We start from the raw sequence: 13,700 nt of genomic DNA, 5'->3' as shown, positions 1-13,700 counted from the left end.
GAGTATGGAAGGAGGGGAGAGCAGCCCTGGGAAGGCCTCGTTCTGCCACTGCCCTTGGCTGTGTCTCCAGGGAAGCTGCAGCCGCAACCGCAACTGGCAGCGGCAGAGACAGAGCGGGCAGCGAGGCAGCCAGGGGCAGCCCCAAGGCTGAGCGGGGCTGCTGCTGCGTGGGGCAGCCGGGCACTAGCTGCAGAGCCCTCCTGCATGCTGGGGCTGCTGCTCGCTGCAGAGCCGAGGGGAAGGGACGGCAGCCGGCACACGCCACGCGCTGCTGTGTGCGCGAGTGAGTGCATCTCTACAGACAGCCTGGATCTGCACGGACGTGACATCCAGCCAGAAGAAGGGAGGAGGGCAGAAATAACAATGTTCCAGTCATAAAAGAAAATTAAAGCAAAAATGATAGCACCACAGCATCCTACAAGCTGGAAAAGACCTTTAAATAGGTGTTTGAACATAACGAAAAATCATTACACAGATGAAGAAAAGTTGTTCCTGGCTTCTCCTGAGATGCAGTGGGAGCCTTAGTGGGATCGTGGGAACCTTATTAATCTGAGGTGTTCACACACTTTCTGCAAGACATTCTTGATCTCCTGGTTCCTCGGGCAACAGATGAGGGGGTTCACTGCTGGAGGCACCACCGAATACAGAACTGCCACCAGCAGGTCCAGGGATGGACAGGAGATGGTTGGAGTCTTCAGGTAGGCAGACATGCCTGTGCCGAGAAACGGGGAGACCACAGCCAGGTGAGGGATGCCCGTGGAAAAGGCTTTGTGCCGTCCCTGCGCAGAGGGGATCCTCAGCACAGCCCTGAAGATCTGCACATACGGCACCACAATGAACATAAAACACACAAGTACTAAACAGACACTAAGCACAAGAAGCCCAGCCTCCCTGAGGTAGGTGTGTGAGCAGGAGAGCTTGAGGATCTGTGGGATTTCACAGAAGAACTGTCCCACTGCATTGCCCTGGCAGAGGGGCAGCGAAAATGTATTGGCTGTGTGCAGGAGAGAATAGAGAAACCCACTGGCCCATGCAGCTGCTGCCATGTGGGCACAAACTCTGCTGCCCAGGAGGGTCCCGTAGCGCAGGGGTTTGCAGATGGCAACGTAGCAGTCGTAGGACATGATGGTGAGAAGAGCACATTCTGTACCAAGGAAGAAGATAACAAGAAAGAGCTGTACAGCACAGCCCAAGTAGGAAATGTTCCTGTGTCCCCAGAGGGAATTGGCCATGACTTTGGGGACAGTGGTGGAGATTGAACCAAGGTCAAGGAGGGTGAGAAGTCCATGGGGGTGTGGAGGCGGTGGTCACAGGCTACGGCGCTGATGCCGAGGCCGTTGGCCAGGAGGGCAGCCAGGGAGATGCCCAGGAAGAGCCCGAAGTGCAGGAGCTGCAGCTCCCGCCTGTCTGCAAAGGGCAGGAGCAGGAACTGGCTGCTGCAGCTGCTGTTGGACATCTGCTGCCTCTGAGCATCAGGCAGTGCTGATAAAGGAAAAGACAGTGACAGCCTGGGGAGACTTCTCTGTGCAAAGTCAAAGCCATTTCCCAGATCCCCTCTCCCTGCTACACACAGACACCCTTTCCTTTTTGTAGGAGCCCTTCCATCAGCTCTGTGGCTGCAGCCCTGGCTGCTGTGGCTGTATGTGCCATGAAGAGCCAGGATCTGCCCGGGGGCTCTTGAGAAGTCGGCCCTGCTCTGCAGCAGTGGGTAGGGGCAGGGACTGGTCCTGCTCTGCCACTTTGTGCCATGGAACCACAGCAAACACAGAAGGTAAAGGTGACAGAAGAGTTGTGGGGGTTTTTCCCATATCTTCTCCCCTTAACCAAATGGAGCATTCTTGGATGTCAGAAACACTCAGCATTTCTGCTGCCCTCGGGGAGAACAGAGCAAGGGCTGTGAGACAGCCCCCGCCCCTGCTGAGAGCATTGAGATAACAGAGAGACAAGAGCTCTCTTACCTTGGAGGGCAGCTCACACCTGGGAAGGACACCTGGAGGCGATGGCCAGGTCTCTAACAATAGGTTCTGATTAAGGGAAACCCCAATGGTTCTCCAGCCCCACAGGCTGCGGTGCCCACAGCCCCACCGATTAGACCAAAGCTGGGACACTTGTTCCCATGGACACAGTTGCACAGGAGGAGACACAAACTCTGTGGGTGACTCTGGGAGCTGAGGGTGGAAGATGAACCTCCCAGTCCCAGAGAGCCTGACAGCAAGAGCAGGGCAACAATCACACAGACAGGGGAGAGACAAGAGTGGATGGAGCTTCCTGATTTCTCTCTCCCACCGTGTTTCTGGGTTTAGTTTCCTCTCATTCCTTGACCATCTCTCTGCTCCCTGGAGCTGTTCCTCCAGTCATGTGTTTCCCTGTCCCACATCTTTCCCTGCCAACACTCCCAGAGCCCATCCTCCCCTCTGTGCACTCACCTAGGCCCTAGAGAAAGCTGCCTGTTGGCAGGGCACTGCCTGGGCACAAGCTCCTGTGTGCAGTGGGAAAGGGCAGCTCAGAGGAACCCAGATGGGTCCAGCACAGGGGATGCTGCTGCTGTCCATAGGCAGAGCAGAGGCTGAAGGCTCTCCAGGAGGTTCCTGGCAGGCATAAAGATCACTGCATGTTACAGGTCAGAAGTCTCAGTGTCTTCTTCAATCTCTGAGAGCTAATTTTCCATGTGCCATGGAAAATTCCTCAGGAGTAGAAAACAGAAAGCACAGACTTGGGAGAGCTGTGTTTCTTTATAGATGTCCCTGCCTTGAGCTTCCCCTTGAGAAGTGCCCTCAGCGATGTCCTGGGGGTGATTTGGAGCTGGGAGCAGCCCTGCACTGCACAGCACTCTCTTGGCAGCAGGACAGTTCCCTGCCAGGAGATGATTTTAAACTCTCTCCCCCTTCCCTCCTGTTCCTTCTGTCCCATCTGAGCCCCCTCCAAGTGTTCCTGGGGCTCCAACTTTGAAACAGGCTGACACCATCCCTGATGTTCCCTTCCTCAGCTGCTGAGAGACTCTTCTTTCCAGCAGCAGCGTATCTCCCCTCAGAGACAGGTTAAAGGCCAACATTTCCTTGTCTCATCGTTAGACAGGACAAGCGGGGCTGAAAGAGCCAAAGCAACCAAGGCCTTTGTTCCTTTTGGCTGTCGCAGGTTCTCTGGCTCCTGAGGCCAATCAGGAGAAACTTGATTTGGGTTTGGTTTCATCTCCACTCCTGCTTGGGGACGCTGGGAGAATTTACACGTTTTTGGGGCATTTGGGATTGGTCACCCTCACACCCCTCTGGCCCCAGGAACGACCCTGAGCCGTGCATGAGGGACAGGACCTGCCCTCCCAGGGCCTGGGGGTCAGGCCTTGGCCTTTCTGCTTTAGCAAACCAACCCAGGCTTTTCTCAGCATCAGAGCCACCTGCACAGGGCCTTGGCTCCCTGCAGTTCCTTGTCCTAACGAGTCCCTGGGGAGGCTTTGTCAGTAACAGCCCTCAGAGGGACCCATTCATGCTTCAAGGTACTTGAGTGAGTTTTGCTCATTGCTGGGATTTCTTGAGCACTTTCTTCAAGTCTCCTTGATCCTCAGAGACTCAAGGACTCAGCCCCACATATGCTGTGGTGCTCATTAAAGTACTGAAAGCACTAATTGGCTACTTCTCTTTGCGTCATTGTCTTGAAGCCTTCAAAACTCCTGCAGGCAAGTGAAGCCATTTCACTGGGCAGTTCAGTAGGAAGATCTCTAAGTGCACTTCATAAGAATGGGGATTTTTTTATATGAAGGGTTTTATTTTATTCCTTTCTTTCAGTAAGATCATGACCTGCTCAGGGAGTTGGGCAGAGAGCAACCTCCTGAGGTTCAACACAGGCAAGAAGAGTCCTGCAGCTGGGAAGGAAGAACCCCTGCACCAGGCCAGGCTGGGAGTGACCTGCTGGAGACAGACCTGGGAGTGCTGGGTGATAATAAACCATGAGCCAGCAACGTGCCCTCGTGGGCAAGAAGCCAATGGCATCCTGGGGGCATCAAGAGTGTGGTTAGCAGATTCCATTCCTGGAAAAGAGAAGATGGTTGTGAGGGAGACTCAACACAGATTCACCAAGGGGAAATCCTGCTTAACCTACCTGAGAGCCTTCTCTGGTGGCATGACTGGCTGGCAAGATGAGGGGAGAGCACTTGAATGTCATCTCCCTTGACTTCAGCGAGGCTTTTGACACATAACCACAGAATTACAGGCTCTTAAAGGTTGGAAGAGACCTCAAAAGCTCATCCAGTGCATCCCCCCTGCCAGAGCAGGACCCCCTAGAGTAGGTCACACTGGAACTCGTCCAGCAGCGTTTGAATGTCTCCAGAGAAGGAGACTCCACAGCCCCTCTGGGCAGCCCCTTCCAGGGCTCCTTCACCTCAACAGGGAAGAAATTCCTCCTTTTGTTTCTTTGGAATCTTTTTTTTAAGCTTGTCCCCTTTGTGCCTTGTCCTATCACCAGCCACCCCTGAGCACAGCCTGGCTCCAGCCTCCTGACACCCACCCTTTGTGGATTTGTAAACATGCATGAGGTCACCTCTCAGTCTCCTCTAAGCTGAAGAGCCCCAGCTCCCTCAGCCTTTCATCACAAGAGAGATGCTCCACTCCATCATCTCTGTGGCCCTGTGCTGAACTCTCTCCAGCAGCTCCCTGCCGCCCTTTGAAAGTAGTGATCATCACATTCCAATACTTTCACTCTTGTATTTCTGTTGTCTTCATAACAAAACCATGATTGTCATATGGTGGTGGATCACCTTTGAACTGATCATTGTCTCTTGACAATGCTGTCAAGATTCTATTACTTCATGTGTTCTTTGTATTATTTCTCTTTTGATGCAACAATATGCCAAATAGATTGCCAGAAACATTATAATCAATAGCAGAAGTGTTTAAATCAGTGACTTTATCCAAGATTTTAGGTCCAGGCCCAGTCTCTCAAAAACGTTATCTATCCAGGGTGTGTTCATGTCTTACCTGATTTCCTGGTATTGGCATTACCTGTTCCAAGCCTATTTCTGTTTGGACTGGAGTCTGGGCCTGAATATTCAATACGAATCCATTTGACCATCCAATTTTGATCCATGTTTCCACCACCATAGACTGAAAAACCAACAAAACCAAAAACTTCGTTATGTTTCAGAGTTAACTTTAGTATCTCAAGATCTCCTACAGCTCTCCCACTTCCATGGGCCTGATGGTGTCTTCTTCACTCGAGTGTAGTGGATCCAGGCATCTGATTCGGCAATCTGGATTGCAGTGAAGGTGGTCAGCAACACCTGGGATGGTCCCTTCCATCTTTCTTGCAGAGGTTCGTCGTTCCAGGTCTTTATGTAGACAATCTCCAGGCAGGATGTTGTGTACTGGATTTTCCAAAGCCAGAGGTCAGTTCCACACTACTGCACTTCAGAGCCTGTTCAGGGTTTTTCCAAGAGGAAGTAAATAGTTACACACATCTTGTTTTCCCATCACATGCATGTTTGGATTTGGTTCAGGAACCTCATAGGGTTTTCCATACATACTTACTGACATTCCACTCCGAGGTTTCACTCTTTTTTTTTTGCAGCAATGCCAGTGGAAGTGCCTGAGGCCATTTCAATTTAGCCTCCTGACAAATTTTGCTAATTTCTCTTGTTAGGGTCTGATTCATTCTTTCCACTTTTCCACTTGACTGCTGTCTCCAAGGGGCATGTAAATCCCAGGAAATTCCTAGGACTTTGCTTACCTCTTGTACCACATTGGCCATGAAATGTGGTCCTCTGTCTGAAGATATTCCAAATGGAACTCCAAACCTTGGAATAATTTCTTGCAGGAGCCATTTAACTGTTTCCTTAGCTTGATTGGTGGAATAGGGAAAGGCTTCTGACCATCCTGAAAAGGTGTCAACCCCAACCAACACATATTTATATCCATTGCATTTAGGTAATTCTGTAAAACCAATTTGCCAATAATCTCCTGGTCCCCCTCCAGTTGTTATTTTGCCCATCTTTACCCTTTTTTTTTTGTACTATTGGATTGTTCTTTAAACAAATTTCACATTTTGCCGTTACTCGTTTGTCCATTTCCAACATTTGTATTGATATCACACTTCTCTTCAGAAGCTGAGTCATAGCTTCTGCACCCCAATGACACTCCCTATGCTTTGTTTGCAAAATCTCTCTCATGACTAAGGGAGGCAGTACTACCTGACCTGTACTTGTCGTTCACCACCCTTCTGAATTTTTCTCTGCATTTAGTAACTCAGCCAATTTCTCACCCTCCCCTGGGTATTTTAGTGGCTCCTTAAGAAGCTCTACTGTTCTGGTGGGGATGATTGCCATTTGTGAGACTGTGTGTTGTGCTGTTTTACTATCTTTGAGTTCCCTGTCTGATGTGCTTTACAGTGGATGATTGCCAGTTCAGGTTCCTGCACTGCCATTAGCAGTTGCAAGATTCAGGTCCTCTCTGCTGGAATATGTATGTTCAATGGTTGCAATGCAGTCATGTTCCAGTTGTTGCTCTTCCTGTGAAGTGCTCAGAAACACTGCAGGATTCAGAAGGTGAGTTGTTTTCAACACTACATCATCCTGCTCAGGGAGAATTACCTGGTATTTCATCATTCAGGTCAGGGATAACCAATGTCCTCCCTTTTTCTCCAAGACTGTGGTTACCATATGTGGGACACAGACTGTAACAGTCCTTCCCAAGGTTATCTTTCTTGCTTCTTGGATCAGTGTGACAGTTGCAGCTACTGCTCACAGGCAAGAAGGCCAACCCTTGCTCACCAAGCCCAGTTGTTTGGAAAAATATCCCACCGGTCTCTTCCAGCTTCCTAGTTTCTGCGTCAGAACTCCTAGGGACAAATGCTGGTTTTCATGAACAAATAACTGAAAGTCTTTGGTTCAATCTGGCAAGCCTAAGGCTGGGACTGTCATCAGAGCTATTTTAAGCTTCCAGAAAACTTCCTGTTGTTCTTTTCCCCATGTAAAAGGGGCAGATTTTTGGGCTTCATATAAGGGTTTGGCTATAAGACCATAATCCATGATCCAGAGCCTGCACCATCCCGTCATTCCCAAAAATGCCCACAACTCATGCACAGTGTGCGGTTCCAGAATAGCACAATTCGTTTCCTTTCCATTTGTCCCCAGCCTCTGTTCTCCTTTTGAAATTTTGAGGCCCAAATATACCACTGTTTGGCTGCTATTTGAGCTTTTTCTTTTGATACCTTGTACTTGTTTATCCCAAACAGGTTAAAAGTTCAATGGTTACCTGTATGCAGGCTGACTGTCCCGTTGTGGCAATCAGCATGTCATCCACATACTGGAGAAGCAGATGCTCTGGTCTTGGTGTCACTGTCTTTTCATTAGTCCAGAGTTCCAGTTCTTTTGCCAGTTGTCTTCCAAAGATAGTCGGGCTGTTCTTGAATCCTTGGGGTAGCCGTGTCCATGTTAACTGCACCTTGCGTCCTGTTTGGGGGCTTTCCCACTCAAAAGCAAATAGTTTAGACCCCAAAACTGGTGGTTCAGATCCTGAAATGTAGATTTAGACCCTAAAACTGGGTGTTTAGATCCCAAAACCAAGGATTTAGACCAAAAACCCGGGGTTTAGTCCTTAAAAATGACAATCTAGACCCTAAAACTGCGAGTTTAGACACCAAAAAAAGGGAATTTAGACCCTAAAACTGAGTGTTTAGACCCCAAAAACATAGATTTAGATAGAAAACTGGGTGATATAGATCTAAAACAGGGGGTTTAGACCCTATAAACTACAATTTAGGCCTAAAAAATGAGGATTTAGACCTTAAAACACGGGGTTTAGATGAAGAACAAGGATTTAGAACATAACATTGGTTGTTTAGATCAAAGTAACAAGGATTTAGACCCTAAAACAAGGGGTTTAGTCCTAAAAATGAGGATCCACACCCTAAAACTCGGAGTTAAGACACCAAAAAAGGGGATTTAGACCCTAAAACTGAGGGATCTCATTGGGCAGAGAGGAACCTCATGAGCCATCCCTGAGCACAGCCTGGCTCCAGCCTCCTGACACCCACCCTTGATGGATTTGTAAACATGCATGAGGTCACCTCTCAGTCTCCTCTAAGCTGAAGAGCCCCAGCTCCCTCAGCCTTTCATCACAAGAGAGATGCTCCACTCCATCATCTCTGTGGCCCTGTGCTGAACTCTCTCCAGCAGCTCCCTGTCCTTCTGCAACTGAGGGGCCCAGAACTGGACACAATATTCCAGTGAGTCTCCTTCCTTGGAGGTCTTCAACACGAATCTGGACATGTTCCCATGAGACCTGATACAGGTGAACCTGCTTCTGCAGGGGGGTTGGACTGGATGAGCTCTAAAGGTCCCTTCCAACCCCTACTGTTCTATGATTCTGTGATTCTATGTGCAGAGCACTGGGCAATGGGCCATGGCAACAGTGGGATAAAAATGTAGCAGAAGCCACTTGCTGAAGACAACGGGGGACAAGCCCACCCTGCAGTGCAACAAGTCTCAACTTTATTTGCAAAGATACAACTCTTTTATAGATACAATAATCAGGCTCATACATACTGCAAAAGCTAAGTTCATCATTGGTTCCCAGTTAGGTGCAAACCTCACCCTTGTTTCAACATACTCCAGTTTGTTGTTTCAACGTCAGTTGTCCCCTTTGTAATCTCCAGGCTATTCCAGGCCACGTCTGGTCCCCACAGATCAGAAAAATTCCCTTTGGTAACTGTACAGGCACAAGACCTGGATCTTTTTGGTGAAGTATAATTGCACCAAGATGTTGTGTTCTTATACACGCCCAGGGTGGGATCCACATTCTGTCCCAAATGTTTTGGTATTGCTGGTAAAATTATAACACAAAAATCCATCTTTATAGATCCCAATAATTCTAACTCCTGTGGCTCTGTTGTCATTATTGGCAACCATGAAATGATCAAATCCCAGCTGTCAACTTTGCCATCACCCTTAACTAAGGGGTTTGGTTTTAATGCATTTGGTACAGGCCATTGTGCCCACCAAACAGGTAGAAAAAGGATTATCTGGAGTGGCCATTGATAAACATATTGTAGACTGATTGATTGCTTTGGCCAGTGTAACCCACATGTTTTGCTTGGGTTGTTGAAATTGTCTAAAACCATTTACTACAATCATTTCAAGCATCAACATAAACCACCTTTTAGCTTCTCAACGCCAAAATTTTCTGTTCTTCCAAGTTCCATTCCTGACACCTAAAACACCTCAGAAAGTTTCCACTGTCAGAAAACCACTGTTCATCACCACATTTACAGCAAAATGCATAACATCACGACCAACAGTTTTTACACTCGTTGAGGCAAGGGATTGAGGATGGAAAGGACGAGTCCAGCGGTCCGTGAGGGCCGGGGCCGGCGGTGTCGGTGCGATGTGTGTGGGGGGGCTCCGGAGACACCGACCGGGCGCGGGAAGCGGCTGCGCAGCGGCGGCTGCGGATGGAAGGGGCGGGGGGGGTCTGGCTCACTCCGTGCCGGCCCCGGCGCCGGCGGCGCAGTCGCTGTTACTCTCTCCCGTGTTTTCTTTGTCTCCCCTCACATGCCCGATAGTGTCGAGTGTAACACGGGGTCGCGCTCCCCCACTCATCCTGCGCCGCACCCCGGCCCGACTCCGCCCGCTCGGCATTCCCCTGCGAGTCGTCCCAGGGGTAACTCGGAGGGTTGGGCTCGAATGGGAAGCAGCTCTCCCGCGGGGGCTCTGCTCTGAAGCCCCTTCGCCTCTCTGACTTTGTAAAAACTCTTGTGTAGAGAACTCTTTTTCTTTTTTCTCGGTATCATCCGCCTCAGCGCCGCTCCCGGCACCTCTCCCGGCGCTTCTCCCGGCACCTCTCCCGGCGCTTCTCCCGGCGCCGCTCCCGACACTACTCTCGGTGCTGCTCCCGGCACCTCTCCCGGCGCCTCTCCCGGCGCCTCTCCCGGCGCTGCTCTCGGCACCTCTCCCGGCACTACTGTCGGTGCCTCTGCCAGTTCACTCTCTGCCCCAGGGACAGGCTCACTAAGTGGGGGGGGGGGGGGAGGCGGGGGCTCTTCAGGCCGGCACTCTTGTTCCTCGGGAGGGGCTGATGGCTCATATGGTTCTCGTACCCCGTCCGTGCCTCCAGGGTCATTTTCTACACGCGGGGTGGGGAGCATTACTTTTGAGACGGTAGGAGCCAGCGGGGTGGATTGGAACCAGTCACGCACATCGTTTTTGTTCTTACTCTGTGCTGCTGATGCGTGCTCAGCAGCCTTCTTTTCTGCCTGATGTTGCAACAACTCATTGTGCACTATCCGCCAAAACTTCCCTAACTTTTCAGCTATCTCATCGTCCTCCAGGGTAGCTTCCCACAGCAAATCCCCAAATCTACGCCATTCGCTCAATTCATGCACTGTATGTGGATTCTGAAACACTCCCTTAGCATACCCATAAGCTAACAACCCTGGTAGGTCTTTTTGCAGATCTATACCCTTTATCTGCCGCTTCTGCAAGAATGCAGTAAATAAATCATATGCCGCTTGCCTTTCCACACCTATTTGTCAGCGCGCTGTTGCAGCCTTCAAGGTCTGGCGGCACGTATCGGCCGGGCTCGGCTATACGGTCACCCAGGGCACGGCGTGTTCCCAATTTTCACGCTTATTGCCGTCCTTGCTGCATAGGACCCGAACCCCTTTGTCGCTCCGCCGTGGCGCCCAGTCGGTATATCACGTCCTTCGCGTATCATGTCGGGGTCACCATTTGCTGAAGATGACGGGAGACAAGCCCACCCTGCAGTGCAACAAGTCTCAAGTTTATTTGCAAAGATACAACTCTTTTATAGATACAATAATCAGGCTCATACATATTGCAAAAGCTAAGCTCATCATTGATTCCCAGTTAGGTGCAAACCTCGCCCTTGTTTCAACATACTCCAGATACGTGTGGCTGCTTAACCCAAACTAAGCTCCTGCTTTCTCATCCTGTTATCATACAGCTCTCTTGCTCTCACGGCCTTGAGCAGGAGTCCAATATCTTATCGCTTAATGCTGACTGCCTAACCAGCTGTATTCTATCATGTCCTCTTTTCTCTAGCCAAGTCTCAAAACTCCCCACACACAGCCACCACTGACCATGGCCCTCAGCACCTCAGCTCTGCGGCTTTGGGATCCCAAATCTGCCCCTCAGCGCCATTCCCTCGGCTCTGTATTCCAATGGTTCCACGGCATGTGATGCTGCAGAGCTGTTTCTTCCCTGTTGGTTCAGTATCTAAAGACGTGTCTCTCCACACACTGTAGCTGACATTTAACAGCTCTCTCTACAATCTCCTTGACTTTTTTTCAAACAGCTCCAGGAGGTTTTTCCACCTCTTTCTCCAAAGCGAGCCCTATTGCTTGGCTCTGCTCTCTGTCCATTAGAGACACAGGCCAGAGCATCCCATGAGTAAAAACAGTCTCTTCCCGTCTCCTGTAGGCACAGGTGGTATCTAGCATCACATTCTTCAGTTTAGGTCAGAAGTCTTGCTCCACCCAACAATTCACCGAGGTCACAGGGGATATTGCTACCAGTTTGCTACACAGTCCAGGTAGCCTATCAGCCAGCAGCGTGCTGCCCTCCTGGCAGCTCTCCTATGGGAGCTTATCTCCAGTGCCCTGCGTTTTGCCTGCTCGGCCCCTGTTGCAAATACAGGCTGCTGCTGCTCAGAGACACGCCACTGGAGCTGGGAGTGGCAGCAAAGCCCGCGGGCAGACCTTGCCTACACTGGTAGGTAGGTCACCGGGCAGCATTGTCCACAGCAGCCGAGCAGGCAAAAGGCACAGCGCTGGAGAGAGCTGCCACAGGAAAGCTGCTACAAAGGCAGCTCTGTGCTGGCTGATGGGCTGCCCGCGGACCCGGCTCACAGGGTAGGGAGGCTGGGGCTGTGGCCTTTCCTCTGTCCCTCAGTGTCCACTCTGCCTCTCTTGGCAGCACCTTGGCTTGTCCTGTCTAAACAAATCAGCGGCTCCATGTGAGCGCACCCAGAGGGCAGAGACTGTGTGGGGAGGGGCCATGGCACAGGCCGTGCTGGAGCCTGGGGGCCCAGAGCCGCCTCACAGGAGAGGCAGGGAGGAGCTGCCGCCTGTGGGATCAATGCGTGTGGGAGCAGCCCGGGCAGGGCTGTGTGTGTGTGAGGGACCCCGGGGAGGGAGAATGGGTGTGGAGCCCACCTGCCCTGAGGAGGGACAAAGGGCAGAAGCTACAGGGAATAGACTGACTGAAACCCCCACTCCCTGTCCCCCTCCCCCCCCCCCCAAGCTATTGAGGGATGGGAGGAGGCAAAAACACTGGGATCAAGGCTCTGAGCTTGGGAAGAGGGAAGGTGTGGCAAGAAGGTGCTCTTGAAGGGCTGGTCGGACTCTTCATTGTTCTATTATTCTGTGTTGTTTGATTTTGGTTACTTTTTCGGGTTTTAAGGTTATGTTTTAGTTGATGTTGCATTAAATTATTCTCTGTTTTCTTCCCCAAGCCCAGTCCCCTGCTCTGTTTTGTCCTGAACCTTAAGCTGCAATTAAGCTCTCCCTGCCCTTTGGCAATTCTCAGCCTCTTTGGTACTTGAGGGGAATTGTGGTCCTTTGTTCCATAATGGACCTAAACCACCACCACAAGAAAGCAGGGAAGCAGACCCCACCTACAGTGGTAGGTAGGTCCCCTTGTAGCCTGTCAGCCAGCACTGTGCCACCTTTGCAGCTGCTTTCCTGTGGGAGCTCTCTCCAATCCGCTGCATTTGGCCTGATCAGCTTTTATTGGAAATATGAGCTGTCGGTAGAAGTTCTGCCAGAAGTTCTGCATCTGGGAGCTACAAGAAAGCAGGGAGTGATGCACGGGAGCTTCCGGAGTCAAAGACGTATCCTCATGGAGGTACGGTCAGTGCTCATTTATTAGTGATACGCACGGATATTTACACAGCAGTACAGAATTCAGGTGATAGTAACATCACATTCATTGGTTACATCTGCAAAGCAATCTGCTACTCGGCACAAGCTCATTGCTTAATTGTTAAAGCTCACACTCTTAGCAAATCTCAGTACAGCTGTTGTTAAAAATATCCTGCTTTTACTTCTTCTCAGCTGCTCACTGTTTCCAGGCAGCCTCCTCCTGGCATGCGCCCAAGGTCAGGCTGACCTGGCTATCTGTGTGAAAGCTTGGATTCTGCAATCATCCTTCTAACAAAACTCCATGTCCTGTATCAGCAAGAAACTTCTCTACAGTTCTCCCTTTTTCTTTTTGCACAATCACTGGTTATTCGGCAAAATTAGTTTCTTTACACAAGAGAGCACACAGCTGGATACACATAACCCTGCAATTATTAGGATCAATATAAGCAACCCAGTTTTCAACAAACTTCAGAGCCATCCCTCAAGGCCCATCCAGGACACTAAACCAAAAATCCCACATCTTGCTTGATATTAGAAGTGTGGTGGATAAGTTGGTGTATTTGTTTGTGAATTGCTTTTGAATGATCATTTAGATCCGTACAGCACATGCCTTGAAAATCTTCACAACCATGGCCAGGAGTTAAAAGCAAAAAATCTATGGCAGCTGTTGCTATTATTGCTGAGGGAGACCAAAGGTAACGTGGTCATCACATTCACTAGTAAATGCATGCACAAATTGTTTTGGATGACGATGTTTCCAATCATTGTGTGATCAGGCATCAGGATTGTCAGTCGTCCCAAACTGCACGGTCCCTGCTGTGATCTCGAGGCTATTC

General features: G+C 50.2%; 1 pseudogene; it reads right to left on the bottom strand.

Moving 5' to 3' along the window:
- Nucleotides 1-521: 521 nt before the first annotated feature.
- On the bottom strand, nucleotides 522-1,471 carry LOC133626972 (olfactory receptor 14J1-like; annotated as a pseudogene).
- Between the last annotated feature and the right edge of the window lie 12,229 nt (nucleotides 1,472-13,700).

Source organism: Colius striatus, chromosome 16 (genome assembly GCF_028858725.1).
Source record: "Colius striatus isolate bColStr4 chromosome 16, bColStr4.1.hap1, whole genome shotgun sequence".
Taxonomy (NCBI): Eukaryota; Metazoa; Chordata; class Aves; order Coliiformes; family Coliidae; genus Colius; species Colius striatus.
This window is presented reverse-complemented; position numbering and strand designations above follow the sequence as displayed.